Here is a 14837-nt window from a genome sequence, read left to right as displayed (position 1 = left end):
GCTGAAACACTTGGATTAGTTTTTGAAAGACCAGGGAGAGAAAAAGAAACAGAATGGGTAAGACTGCCAAGTATTAGGAGGACTACTATCCACAGGTTCTCTGGTGAAGAGGTGTCATAGGAAGAGTCAATAAAACAACATCCTTAATTATTGTTTTTATTATGAAATTCCTGTGTCAGGGTCATTTCAAAACAACGTTACAAAAGGCAGCTGAAACTCTCCCATTTGTCCTCAGTCCTTTCCTTACCTTAATATGAGCTGGGTTACAAAGTGAAGTGTAAACTCCCATCTGATGACAATGCCCATCATCCAGTGCTGGAGGTTTTGTTGTGCTTGTAAATACATGTAACACAGACCTTAGCCTAAGAAGCCTAAGAGAATAAATACAAAGAACAGAGACAACATGGTTGTCTTTCATGATTTATAGATTCACAGATACAACTAAAGGAATGCTTTGGTAAATACACACCTTGTAATTTTTACCTGTCCATCAGCTGAGCATAGATGATTTCTGGAAAGTATAATATCTTTGGAGGCTTTACAATCCAAGTGGAAGAGAAAACAGAGAAATGGCAGTGATTTGCTTAGGACAGTCCCCACTTCACATGCAACAGAGCAAGAAGATGACAATCCATACAATTCTCTGAAAAGAACAGATGGTCAGTAATGGACAAACTGTACCATATTCCTAGAAGAAATGCATCACACATCATAACCAGGGGGGGAAAAGGCATAAAAAGGAAAAAAGTCATGGCTATAACTTCAATAGTGCCCAAGGCTGCAGCTGACCATCGAAATCAGAGTTTCTGAACTACTATAATATTGCAAAATGGAGGCAGTTTCTATAGTTCCATATATTTGGCTTCCAGTACATAAGGCTATGTTTTCAGAACACGAAAAAGATAAGCTGAAAAGAGTACATTTGGATTAAGCTCTTCACTAATGCCATGGAAAGCTTTAAGATACAAACACAGAATGAGACGTTGTAGGAAAACACCAGCTATCCAGCACCCTGAGCCTTTAGTAAGACCTTGAGAGCATTAGGGATGGTACAGCTGTGGCTGCAAAACACCTTGTGAATTGGTTAAGTCCATCAGCAAATTGCACCAAGGCAGATATCAATTTACATTTGTTTACCACAGCCACACAGGTGATGGGAGGAAAGGGAGTGGGTGCAACGTGGGCAGTGTGGAGTGGGGCTGGGTTATCATTATCAACAGCAGGAGAATGAAGGCATTGTGTGTGCCAGGTGATGTTTGTGAGTGCAGGCAGCCAGGGGTTGGCCTCTTGTTTGTCCTGCAGTCAAGAGCAAAGAAGATCATTACAGCCCTAAACACTATCCACATTTTAACAGCGAAACAAGCAATAAAGAAAATGCTGGGTGAGGTTAGCAGGGCTGGGGCACCGGGTAGGAAGGTGTAAGTAGGGGTGATGGGGCTGAGTTACCCTGTTTAGAGGTCTCATATTGTGTAACTCATATCTCACTATAAGCATATTGAAGATACAAGTGAATCCCATGGTTCAAGGTCATCTAAGGAGATTGCAGTTAGCTTAGCAGTAGTTTTTAATGAGAAAACCTGCGTGTGGGCCAGAAAAGACAGACATTTGGCCAGTTTAATTCATGCAGTTGTTTCAGTTAACTTATATCTGTGGCTAAAATGCCTCCTTAAATGGGTGTGGGGGTAACCAAGCACCAGTATGAACCAGTATGAACTACAGTATTTCCTAATGTTCCATATCCTGAGGATGATAGGCATTCAAGAAAAAGTGTATTTAATACACTGAGAGCTGTGTAGCTGGATTCTGGGAACAATTCTTCCCATGACTGTACAAAGGGAATTCAGTTTGCTTTCATCTCTGAGCAAGAAAAAAGGAAGACAGGGCTGCCCTGAGCAATCAAAAGTGGGAGTTTAGGGATGCAAGTTCTAGGAACCATTCCTTGTCTGGGAACAGGGGCTGATTTTGGGGATGACTGCTATGCTGCTTTTGCACTGATTTTCATTATGAATCAAAAAAAAAATCAGCTTATGGTTTTGCACTTGCTATGCAGCAGTATTTGCCCTTTCCTAGGATAAGCCAATTAGTCTGCAAGAGTGAATAAAGAGATATTATCACCTCTAATATCTGGTGCTGCTGCTGCTGCCACCGCTTTTCCAAAATACTCTCCTGTGGGCATTAAAGTGATGTTTTCATTTATCCACCAGTAAAAACGCAGCCTTAACCCATCTGCCTGTCCCTCTGTGTATATATCTGGGTAATTTAATAAATGCTTCTGGGTGTTGATTTACGTCATTGTATCTGTGTATAAGCCTGCCTCTGTGAGCATGCTGCTGGTTGTCTGTGAGCATTCATTGTCTGCCTGGTGTGTGTATGTCTGTGTGTCTGAATGTGGTTTTGTTTAAAATTTTCCCCTAGAAAAACCGAGAAGTCAGATGTTTCATGAAGTTGTTAGTTAAAACCAAGGGGAGGAAGGAGGAGACAGTAAGGGATAATTTAGAGAGAAAAAGGGGTAGATTTGGCTACAGTTAATCATCTGCCTCAGTCTTCTCTGGAGGAGACGGGGGAGTTCATTCCAGACATTAAAATGTCTCAGGGGAGGATCGTATAGATCATGCTGGGAGAGAAATGGAAACAGTGAAATTATCCAAAGGCTCACAAAGCAATGGAGCCAGATGTCATCTGATCCCAAAGTGAGGATAAAAACTGAGAGAGAGCCTTCACAAGGATTCCCTGAGACAGTGTGGGTAGAGATAGGGGAAATGATTTCTAACTGCTATCAGTGAGGTAGATCTCTAGGATACCAGATTGATTTGGAACCTGTAACCTGGCTCCAGCTGTAATTCCAGCTCACAGGGGAAGGTATTATTCTGAGTCAGAATGCAGAACAAAAGAACATTAAACCCGAAGTAAACGCGAAGTTTCCCAACGTGCCAGCATCCCTGGAAAAATAAACCTTAATAATGGCCCAGGAACACTTCCATAACACGATTCTCCTCAAACCAACAGCACAAGGAGTCAGATGGATTTTCCAGCTCCGGTGCCCAGATCACTTTGCACACACACAGCTTGTTTTCCTGCACTTGAACAATCGTGGGCCTGACTCACTGCCCCTTCACTGCCCTGTGCAGCCAGTTCAGCTCAGTAAACAACTGAGCCCGGCAGCACCTCACCGGGGAACACGGGAGCAGCAGTGCCCTGCACACCCACTGTGACACCCTCTGTTTCAAACCAGAGGAAGGGAGTCCCTATTTCGGAAGCTGCTACACATCCCACGACCACAGACACCGTCACTGGACGCGTCGTGATAGACCAGAATCAAAAGGTTTTAGCACTGGTAGCCGGGCACTCAGAGGACAGCAAATGTGCCCTCACCAGCTTATCCTGCCCTTCGTTAGCCAGGCACTGTGAACACAACAGTGTTTGCCCGTGGAAATGCTGGGTATGTCACCTACATCCTCCATGACATCCTGGCTGTGATCCAGCATAGTTCCTCAGAAATGCCTGGGACTATTTTCTATACATCCTCTGTTTGCAGAGGGACTCCAACGCAGCACGGCTCATCCCAATAAGTGCTATTAAGCACGAGTAACGTCAGCTCAGTAACGTCAGCTCAGACTGTTGCACACATTTCCTAGGAAAGGTAAAACAAATGGAGGAAATTAGAACTTATATCCTCACGTACAGTCCTTCAAATGAAAACTACCTACTCAAAATATTTTCTGCAATAAACCAGTATCATCCTTCTTATGGAGAAAAGCATGACTCGGACTTTGAAACAGCTGGACACTCACAAATTAGCTTCCCTATAGAAATTCCTACTAAATTCGTAAGCCTTTGATGATCCTGTTCATGCTTGTTCTTTTCAGGAAGTTTTCCCCATATTTCGAGACATTTCCCTTAATTAACATCCTCCATAAAGTAATTTCTTTCCACAGCACACTATCAGCAGCCCCTACATCTTTCCCCAGCCTGCCTGGGGTGCAGGTGTGACCCTTCTGTGGGGACCACCGGTGCCCTCAGCCCCAGCCCTGGGGCCCATCCAACCCACCGGGCCGTTCCCTGGCACTTTGCTCCGTGCATTTCGAGGGGATGTGTCAGCCAGGGCTATTGTTTTGAACAGGAAGCAAGTTTGGCCGCCTCTGTAATTTAGATTGTAGGCAATAAGCAGGGGTGTGGTGTGCAAAGCAAACAAGGCAGGATTAACAGCTCTTTTCACTTCTGGACAAGGAATCTGTGGCAGGAGCCCACAGGATCCTGTCCCGTATTGGCTACGGCTTCTCCTCGTGACCACAGCCAGGAGTGAAAAACCAGAGTGTCCTCCAGGTTTTCAACTGGAAAGCAAAGATAAAAGTCCAGGCCCCATGTTCTGACAGACCTTTATGAGCTAAACATCTTGAAATGTGATTACGAGAGAAAATTAAGAACAGTCTTCTCCTTTCAATAGGTCTTTAAAAACAATAACCAGGCTTTACTGTAAATTCATTTATTTACCCTCAGAGTGCCAATTCCCAAGCTGATATCTCCTCAGTGTACCAGGGATATATATATAGATCTAAATGTGGCAAGAAGACAGAAAGATTTTATTTATTTTGCGTAAAGACAGCAATGTGAGGAGTTCTTTTTTCCAGGAAAAACATCAGAGAGTGAGTTACACATCTTGTTAAAGAAATACTATGAGGTAAATAAAATCCAAATTATATTTAGCTCATAGGAGGTGACAAATAATAGTCAGGTTGACTATTGCCTTGCTGGAAGTCAGTCAGAAACCACTGTCAAACAGAGCACAAAAATAGAGAAAATAGAAGAGTCTGTACTCAGGATGGGTTTTGCATTTGCTGAAGTGAGCAACACTTGGCTGTTTATTGCCGGCACTTTTAAAACTAGTTGTGAATGCAAGAAAAAGTACCTAAAGTCAAATCCTGGTCCTCATTCTGCTGAAATCACCTAAACTGCCTGGTTTGGAATTCCAGAACAGTCTGAAAAACCCTCACTCTACGCATAAGATCATCAGTGGCAAACACAAAACCCGGGCCCATTGTCCTGCCAGATCACCACCTCTGTGGCACCTCACAGGCCCTTCTGTGCCTTACCAGGGACAAGTGCTCACACCATTCCCTGCTGCAGCAGCCATGGATAAGGCAAGTTGGATGAAGCATGGACAAACAGAGGAAACTTGGATGTTTCCTTGCAAAAACCCAACCCTGTGGCAAAATAGGCTGAGACTTTAGAGTGGTGTGTATTAGCTCGGGAGTAAACCCAAAGCAAGGACGAGGCAGCCATAAACATTCAGGTCCCTGGATCCAGACACTCGTTTAATCCATAAGAATTCACATGCAGGGCTGAGCTCTGTGGGGGATGCCCTGGATCCATGCAGTGATCAGACACGTTTTAATTTGCTCACAAGGCAGAAATGCCTCCTCTCACCCAGCACTCCCTGCCCTCTCACAGCTCCCTTCTGGGTCAGCCCTCCCCACGGGGCGAGTGGGTGCAGGAGGATCATCATTCTTTCCTGGCACAGCCCCTAATGCACCCAGCCTGCCTGCAGAGAGATAACTGGCTGTTTGGGAAGGAGCACCGTGTGGGGGAAGGCTTTTTAACCTATTCTTGCCTTGTTCTGTGTAAGGAAGCCACAAAATCTCTCTCGCAGAGGCAGCTGATAAAGTTGCCTCCTTTGTTCAGCAGAAGAGCAGAAAGGACACATAACCAGAGCAACTGGAATGTAACTTCAGGAGTTAGTAAAATTTGCAGGCACTTGCAGACATTTATGTGTGCTCTATCAAATGAACATAATTAACAAATGATTCCCCCACCCTTTCCTGGCTGTTGGGGTTATTAAGTGAAAGCAAAGGTTTATACTACTCACCTGAGACAAAAGAGCCTGCAGAAAGCTGCCTGCCTTTTGTTAGACTTTGCTAAGCTAGCAGTTGCTGTCTGCAGTCAGAGTTCCTTCCCGAAGCACTTGAGCACTCTGAATTCTTGAGGGGACACTGCCTTTGCCTAGAGATAGATTTTGGAAGAAAGGTTTGTATACAGTGTGATCACCACTGGAATGCTGGTTTCCTGCTAGACACACACAGAGATTTTGTGATCCTGTGTTCTTTTACAAGTGGCCTGTAAAACCCCAGCATTTCTTACCTCAGAGTGGTGGGGCAATACAACCTACATAACAATACTGACTCACTGGGAAACAGAAGGATCAAGCTCCAGGGATCTCCTCCTCGGCACAGACCTGCAAATACACTGGAATAATTTGCATTCCACAGCTTGTCTTGCAGAATCCACAGATAAAAATCGGGCTTGGCATGGCTGGGATATCTGAGCAATATTTAGCAGCAGAACAATGAGCCAGCTGGGAAAGCAAGTACTTATCCAAATTGAAGTGGGCAAGTCATTTTGGGCAACGTGGTAACTTCGGGATTGCCTGGGCAGGGAGGTTGGGACAAAGCAAACTAAGGTTTGAATGCATGGCATGTAACCCCATTCCAGATAAAGGTGGTGTAAACAGTCCAGTTGTTCTCAGGGTAGTGAATGAGAGCTGCCTGTGGCTTTTCTGGTGGTTCCAGAGCAGAGGTCCCTAGTACCTGAGGAGATGACACAGCCACTTCCTTCTTCTGCCCATGGCCTGACATCCTGGTTTGAGCAGTGACTGTATATATTGTCTGTTCCCTCTCCCCTTGCAGAAGTTATTGCTTCTGTAACAGGAACTGGAGAGGCCAATCTTTCCCAGCTCTTCAAGCCCTCCAGCCTTTCTCTGCTGGCATGACATGGAGCGACATGAAAGCTGCACCAAAGTTGGGATGAAAAAACAAGACAAGTAGCCTGCACAGGTCTGTCAGTGTAAACCACCAGGCATAAATGAAGCGTGGATTCAGGTCCTGTTATTTACAGCTTGGGGTATAAATCCCAGTGAACCACTCTTCATTCCCAAAAGTCATGGGTCTGGGTGACAACTCAGTCTCCCTTTCCAGCAACACCAACAGGGATGAGCTTGGGGAAAGCAGATGGAGTCAATCCTAGGGGCTGCTTATTGATGGTGATTTGTAGGTACAAGCTCCCTTTTAAAGGATTAAAAAAAAAATGAAAGGAAGGAAGAAAAGACTAGAACAGGGCCCAGGAGGAGCCACAGAAAGGGAACAGACCCCCGTCAGATGTACACGGAGTTAAAGGCTCTGATGGGACTTCCCTGTCCCTGCACCCATCAGATGTATGACCTGACTTGCTAATACTGAAAGAGCATCAGAGGAAGTGGGATTTGGCACCATGTGCAAGCACTGGGGAGCTGGCTGTGCTTGTTCCATAGAACATAACCAAGTGCATGTGTGTTTGCAGCACCATGGCACCCCCAGGAAGCTGTGGCCCTGGCTGTGTTAGCTCTGGGGTGCAGGCTGGGGCTTGGCCAGCACCACCTGCTAGCACCAGAGAGAAAGGGCTCTCCTGCTTTGGGAGCGAGGCCATCTCTGCCTGTGACGGCAGCCACATACGGAATTCTCCCACTGAGGGGCTGCTGTGGGTTTCCCTGTGTGCTGGGTGAGGGCAGCTCCTTTCTGGACAGAGCCATGATGATGCTGATGTGGCAGAACAACCCCACACGGGAGGATTGGATGCTGCCGTGGGAGGACTTTTAGAGTGTCAGTTTGGGCCCAGAAAGTTTCAGGAGTCACCAGCACTCCTAAATTCTCTATCCCTTGGAGATGCTCCAGATTTGGTGTATGCCTCAGAGGACCCCTGAGGACAAGGCACTCTGAGCCCCAGGACATCCATCAACAAACATGGCATTTAGGCACCACTTATCTCACATGGGGAGACTAAGTTTACATGCAATTTGCATAAAGCTTTGGGTGAGAAGCCTCAGAGAAGGTTATGGTGCCACTTGTCACCAAGTAGCCTTGTGAAAGCAAACTGAAATGTGTGAATCTGCTGGAGAGGTTTGTTTAGAAAGGGAAGGGACCCAGCATTCCTCTAGTCATCAGAAGCTCAGGGGCATTCACATCAGGCTCATTTCCCTGGAGAATATTGTTCCTGCTGAGTGGTAGACGAGGATTAAGGTGACCTGAAAAGCAAAGAGTGTGAGCAGGGAGGCCAAAAGGTGCTGGAGCAGTTTCATCTTGTTCAAACTTCCTCCTTCCAGCAGCATTGCTGTGCACTGGAGCATTAAAGGTGAGATCTCTTTGCATCTTGCCGGGCCCTGTGGCAAGAGGAGATATCCGTCTGCCCCTACAGCTACGGGAGAGTTTCAGAGCAGGAGCAGTGCAAAAAATTACACTTGTCTCACTTTCAGTCAGCTGACAGCAGGCTCTTCTGTGTGTCAGAAGCTCTAAGCAAAGTCCTTTCGGTCCTGATGGTATCAGCCAACTGCGTGGGCAGCCTTTCCTCCCCCTTTCCCATGTCTACACCCTGTGGAGACGGCTCTGCTCCCCAAATAATCTGGAACTACAGCAGGTACTGGAACAGTCCCTGTACAGGAGGGGTGGGAGCCTCTCAGGCATCATGAATTAGTGCTGCAGACCAGTTCTGTTCTCCCCTGACAGGAGCATCTCCTCCAAGGTATGAACTGACTTTGAATTCAAGAGATCAGAGGATGATCTTGGATGACTTTCTGGCATTTTCAAAGATCTGCCTCTCTCTGGCCTGCCAGTCATGCAGAGGTGCAATGGGCAAGGAACTGAGGCCACCAGAGACCAATTCTCATTACTAGACCATTTGTCCTCATCTCTGCTTAGTTTCTTGTAGTTGTTCACCAGCACTGTCTCTCCTGACAGTTACCTGCAGCTCTCTCACTGAAGACCAGCAGGTATGTTACTCCCAGCTGGCCAAACCAAGGATAATTAACTGAGGGAAGCAGATAAAATTTTACATGTTTCTCTGGTGCCAAACAACACTTTTTTTGGCATGAAGGAATTTTAAATTACCATAATTTTGCGTTTCTAGGAGCTTTTTTTAATAGGAAGAAATAAATGGTTTGAGGCCTCAGTTATAAATAGAAATGGATCACATTTACAAGATTAGGATTTAGTATTTTTAGGTAATATTTGTGAAATTGGTAACATTCATGATTTAGTAGGACTGCAGTGCAGAAACGCTAAATCTACTTTGTGCTTTGGACAAATCACTTAATCATTCTGATTCATGGCATCCAGTGCTAATGAGAAGAGTCTCTTACCCTAAACTTATCACACAAGCAAGCTTTGTTTTGCCAATCAGGACTGTGCCAGGAAAGTGCAAATACCCAAAGATTATAGGCGATGGTAACGGGTGTAGCAATAAGGATGATCTTGATAATTATGTACCTTCAAGAGAGAGGGAGAAACTTGTTTAGACTTGCAACTGGAATAAACCTGTCATAGCTGTGATAGGAGTCACCCAGGCTGGCAAGAACTAGGGTTTTTTTCAGGTCTCTATAATAAACTGGTACCGTGGGGGAGTGGTGGAAGATCCTGTGAGAAGCTCTGCCGAGAACACGCTCCCTTGGTCCCCCAGATTTTCAGATTTCCCAATCTGTTCCGCTCTCAACCACGCGCCATTCTAGGTCCGAGCAACACTTCCCTGTCTGGCAGTCTGCTACGTTCACAGGTGCCTTGCAATGTCAGAGCAAAGATTTTGCAAATAAAAGCCTCGGCAGAGCTTTAAGTATTTGTTGGATTGGGGCCTTACTTTGCAATCTTAACACTGCTCATAACCCAGGGTCAACCCCAAGAGCAACGCCGACATCGCTTGTTGGAAACAGGGTGTTGATTCAGCCCAAGAAATATTGTGGAACATTCCTTCCTTCCAGACTACTCCAGAAACAGCACAGGGGTAGAGATGTCTTTTCCCAATAGGTAAATGCAACCATAAAGAAAGAGAGGGCACCTCTCCATTTAACCACAAATCCAAAGTACATCCACAGAAATGAACGTGGCAGGGAAACCGTGTAGGAAGATGTTCTCTGACCACACCATCAATGGCAGTGAAAGAGTGGAAACAGAAAAGACTTCCAGTTCAAATTCACTTCTAGAGATATGAAAAGTTCTTTTTCAAACTCAAGGATAAAGTAGGCAAGACCTATGCTACCCCTAAATTATTCCCAGCTTCTATTTAGGCAAGAAAAAGTTAATGTTTAAGACTTTTATAACAACATGTTTGTACAATGAAAAGTAATTCCAAGGAGCATCTGTCATCTCAGAACAGGGTCTGAGAGGGTGGTGCCATTTGAACTACACCAACTCCAAGGAACAGGTTAGGTTATGGGGGAAAAGGAGCCCAGAAAGCTGGAGCAGTTAACAGCAGGTAGCAGGAAACTGTTAGATATTAGGTTATGCCAACCACCAGACTAATATCTCAAGGATATAAAATGCCATTCAGCATGAGGAAAAAAGTTGGGAAAAGCTGTAAACATTGAACAGAGTGGTGGTGCACTGATACTGAGACACAGCTGATGCTATGTCTCCAACTGGAGACAAACGGAACATCCCTGTGTTTAAAGACACAAAAGTGAACACAGTCAACACAGGAAAATACTACAATGGCATAATGTTACTCCTGTACCAAGAAGTGAGTCCAGCACATCTCTGAGCAGGGACTGTTTAACCTCCCCCACTCCCCACAGCTGAAGGGTTTGTCTCTGAATGTTCTTTCTCAGCCCTTTCCTCCTTTCTTAACGTGTCATTCAGCTGCAAACCAGATTTGTTTTCGTTTTAGCTTGCACTACCTTCCTGTTCTCTTTAAACAAGTAGAAGGTAGTGGGGGGTTTCTTTGCTACCTTTCATTGAAATCTGCACAGTAAGATGGAAAATTCCAGGGAGCAGTTGGAAACGAGAAGGCCAGATTACTGTACATCAAAGGGAAGCAGCATTTGCTAACTCCTTCATTTTACGTGTATGTGATTCATAAACTGCTTTATGAAAATGGAAAAGTGATTGAGGAATCACTCAGGTCCTGACAAAAAAATAAACTAATAGCAACAGCCTAATTTCCATGAAAATGGGCTGGTCTCCAAAGCATCTGCCAAGACCAGACACTGTGGTGCTTGCAGCTTTCCTTTGTTTGCTCTTCAAAGCAGGTAGAGCCAGGAACATTGCCGTGCCTCATGGCAAGCTGTAAGATGTGGTACATGACTTTCAGATGAGGGAATTTCACATTTCTCCCTGAATATTTCACACTACAACAGCAAGGAGAAAAGCACAGACGCAGCTGAAATGAGGAGGAGATGAACTGAAAGGGCTGAAAATGGATTCTTCAGCATTACTCTGTAGCATGGGGAACTGAGGAGGCAATTAAAACCAACATGAAAGAAGATTTAATTGCAAATCAGCGAAACCTGCTGAAGCACAGATAGCAAGAAGCAAAGAATCACCCCACCTGATGTCCAAGCCCTTCACAGAGGAGAGCATTGCCCTCAGCTCCACAGGCAGCTGATGGGAAGAGATAGGCCCTTCCCAAGGAGACATTCAGATCTCAGAGGGAGCAGTTCCTGGGGGAGCATCACCCTCTGCCCAGGCTTGGCATGACTCACCCTTAGACACAGGCATATCAGGGGGAAGAAATCTAGGACAAACCCACCCAGCCACTCCGTGGGGAGGAGCAGCACAGCACTGCCCTCCCCATCTCTGCATCCAGCGCTGAAGGAAAACCTGAGGAGAACTGGAATCGGGCACTGATGTCACCCACAGCCCGGGGGACTCCAGCACTGGGGGATCGTTTGAGTGTGGGGGCTACAGCTTTTAAACCTGAGACTGCAAAAAAGAGCGTGAGCAGGAGCACTGAGGGCTCAGTCACCTCAGAGAAGGGGGCACTGAGGAAGGGCAGGAGTGAGCCTGGAGAAGGGGGGAGAGGGAGGCCTTGCAGCTGATGAGGAACAGCGGGAGGACAGGCGGGACTGGTTTTGGGGAGGTGGGCAGTGCACGTGGGAATGGAAGGAGGCAGGGCGGCACCACCCTCAGCCCGGCTCTTTGGTCAGGCAGCTTTTAGCATTTCAAAGCGTTTCTTTTCTTTGTGACTCCAACCACTGACTAAAACAGGCAAGCAGGTATTTACTGGATCAGCCAAACTCCTCCTGCCTCGGTGGCCTGAAAGGCATCGTTACCTTGTCCTGCAAGCAAATCACAGTGTCTCATTTAAAAGCTTTTCTAGTCCAGGGGCAGGATTAAGGAATGGGAGAACAGCACAGGCTGTGGAAAATGTCAGGGCCCAGTAAGGTGAACCCTGGACTCGCTTCAGGAGCCCAGGGCAGGTGTCCCTGGGTGCTCTCCCGGGGTGGCAGAGTTCAAACAGGCTCGGTGACAACCAAGGAGATGTATCCAGGCCCCTTCTGAGAAAAGCACCCAAGCCAAAAAGCAGCCCAGGATCACAGGCACCTGACGTGCTGCTTGTTCCAGAGGCAGCAGGGCGGGGTACCACGAGGAGAATCTGCTTTCCTCTTCAACACAGAAAACATCAAAGTTCTCCTGAAAAATTAAAAGCTTCTGGACAGGCTCTTGGTGCATTTTAAAAAGCAAAACAGACCCGTTTCAAAGCACTCTTTCCAAAGGTCTTTCCTGAACGTACATCACATGCAATGGAAAAACACTGCATGCCTGGCATTTAATATTTTTCACCTGTGACCCAGGATTGATGTCTGTGTAACTCCCTGATTTAATCCAACGACATGTCTCAGCAAGGAAAAAAAACCCTTTCAGAGTTTGAAAAGGAGTTGGAAAAAAATAAAGTCACGCTCAACACTTCCCCTTCCCTGGAGAGATAGGAGTGCTGCTTGCCCTTTCCTGACGATAAGCATATCCTGGTGGTTAAAAATACGTTTTGCTCTTACCGTAAATTCTCCATTAGCCAACTCCTTCAGCCCAGCCCACGGTGTTGGGGTTCACGATTCCTCAGAGGCCACACGTGACAGAGCTTGGCCTGTGCGTGTCCAAATGCACTGGAGAAAAAACAAAAGTAACAGCTCTGATCCTGCTGCTTCACCTGGAGCAGCAAAACCTGGGGAGTGGCAACAGCATTCAGGTCAAATGACTTGCACCTTTCCCAAGCCCCCACAGACTCCACATTAATTTTTGTCTCTGACTTCACAGCTGCTCCCAGGCAAAAAGCAATGGGTTGTATTAAATTCTGAACAGCAATTTATTCCTCAGTTAATTTTACTCTTTCCAGTGATCATTGTGCAAAGGGCTGATTTAGTAAAATGGAACAGCAAGGCTCGCTGCTTGGTCTGAGATTCTGGAGGCCAGGAGCCAGGTACCTGCTCTGCAAAGCTTCTGATCCTTCCCACATCACCTCCTCTCTCTTCTTCACCTGGAAAACTCAGCCTGTTGAAAGCTGGCTCCAAGACTTGGGCTGTGCAAAGGACACAGATGCCACCTCTTACCTAGGAGGCACCAGCCCTGGGAAGAGCCTGGCTCAGCAAAGCTGGGGCTGCTCACACACCCAGATGCCTCCAGAGCAGCTCCAACCTGCAGGGAGGTTTGCCAGCTGCACGCCTCTCCTGGCACATTCCTGCCAGGAGAAAGCTGGTGGAAGCCAGTGAACAGCTGTGACTCCCTGACAGCACCAGAGTCACAAATGTGGCTGCACAACCCCAAAACTTGCCTTCTTGGCAAGTCCCTTGCAGCTAAGGAGGCACAGGGAGGCCTTGCTCCCAGGCATCGAGAGCCTCAACTGGAAATCCTGTTTAAGGAACCTTTCTGGATTTCTCCTGTGATGCTTTAGAAAACAAATCGAGGGGGCAAAAAGAGGCAGAAATGGAAACTTTAGAAGTTATATCTCCTCTGTGCATAAAAGGTAAAGGAAACCAGGCAGCAGCCCTCTTCCCTTTCTGTTAGGATTCCAGGCTGTGGAATAAAGATAAATCCAAGTTCACTCTCCTGTCTTTGTTTCCAAGACTCAGTAAGACAGGGGAGATACGGCAGAGCCCATAACCATGGGAACCCCAGCAACAAGGGTAAATCAACACGAGATTCCCTATCATCAGTCCCTGTTTACACTGGAGGCACCAACCTGGCTGGCAGTTCAGAACCTTGGTATGGCTGTGAAACTAAGCAAGGAAAGGGGTTTATGCAGCAAGTATCCATTTTTTCTCTCCTAGTACCCACCATCTCTTTTAGACCATGTGTTTACAGCACCTGGTTCTGCTTTGAAGCTGTGCTGCTGCCTTCCCCCTTCACTCCCCTTGCCCAAGCTACCCCAAACCTCAGCTTTTCCTTTTCTCCTACCTTGCATTTGGCCTTGCCTCAGTGTCCTTTTGTTTAAGAACAGGTAGGCAGAGCTCAGGGTACTTTCCTGGAGGTCAAACCTTTGCTCCAGCTCCTTGGTCCCAGTGGAGGCAGCCCCAGCAGAGGCAAGGCTGGGACATCACAGAAGGGAGCAGGCACGAAGCAAGAATATTGCTCAACTGCAGTTGCAGCTGCTTGGCAACTTAAAACCATGCAGGTCTCTGAACTTGCAGAGGTCACATCTGCACACCACGGAGCAACCGAGGGCTGGGATATCAGGCAGCCCTGGAAGGAGCAGTTTGTACCTGCCCTTGGGAGCAGTTACACTCCACAGATTTTTCTCCTCTGCTCAGAAAGGTCACATGGAAGCAGCAGCAGTTGTGAAGGGGACGAGTGAGGGTGACTGCTGGGGAGAATGGAGACCTCGAAACAACCACGAGAGCTTTTCCAGGTGAGCAGAGGCTCCTTCCCACTCCCATCTCTCCCAGAGTGACCATCACCAGCGCTCACTGCCTGGACAGAGCTGGAGAGGGACTGCTCCCGCCTCCCCTCATTTCCTTAGCCCTTCCTCCTCATTTATTTCCTTTGGGCTTTCCCCTTTGATTAAACTTCTGGCATGTAGGAATGTTTAATAATAAAACAGATAACTCATGGGAA

Source organism: Pipra filicauda, unplaced genomic scaffold (assembly GCF_003945595.2).
Source record: "Pipra filicauda isolate LSUMZ 115617 unplaced genomic scaffold, ASM394559v2 scaffold203_size1373443_pilon, whole genome shotgun sequence".
In the NCBI taxonomy this organism is placed as follows: Eukaryota; Metazoa; Chordata; class Aves; order Passeriformes; family Pipridae; genus Pipra; species Pipra filicauda.
Note: the sequence above shows the minus strand (reverse complement) of the source record.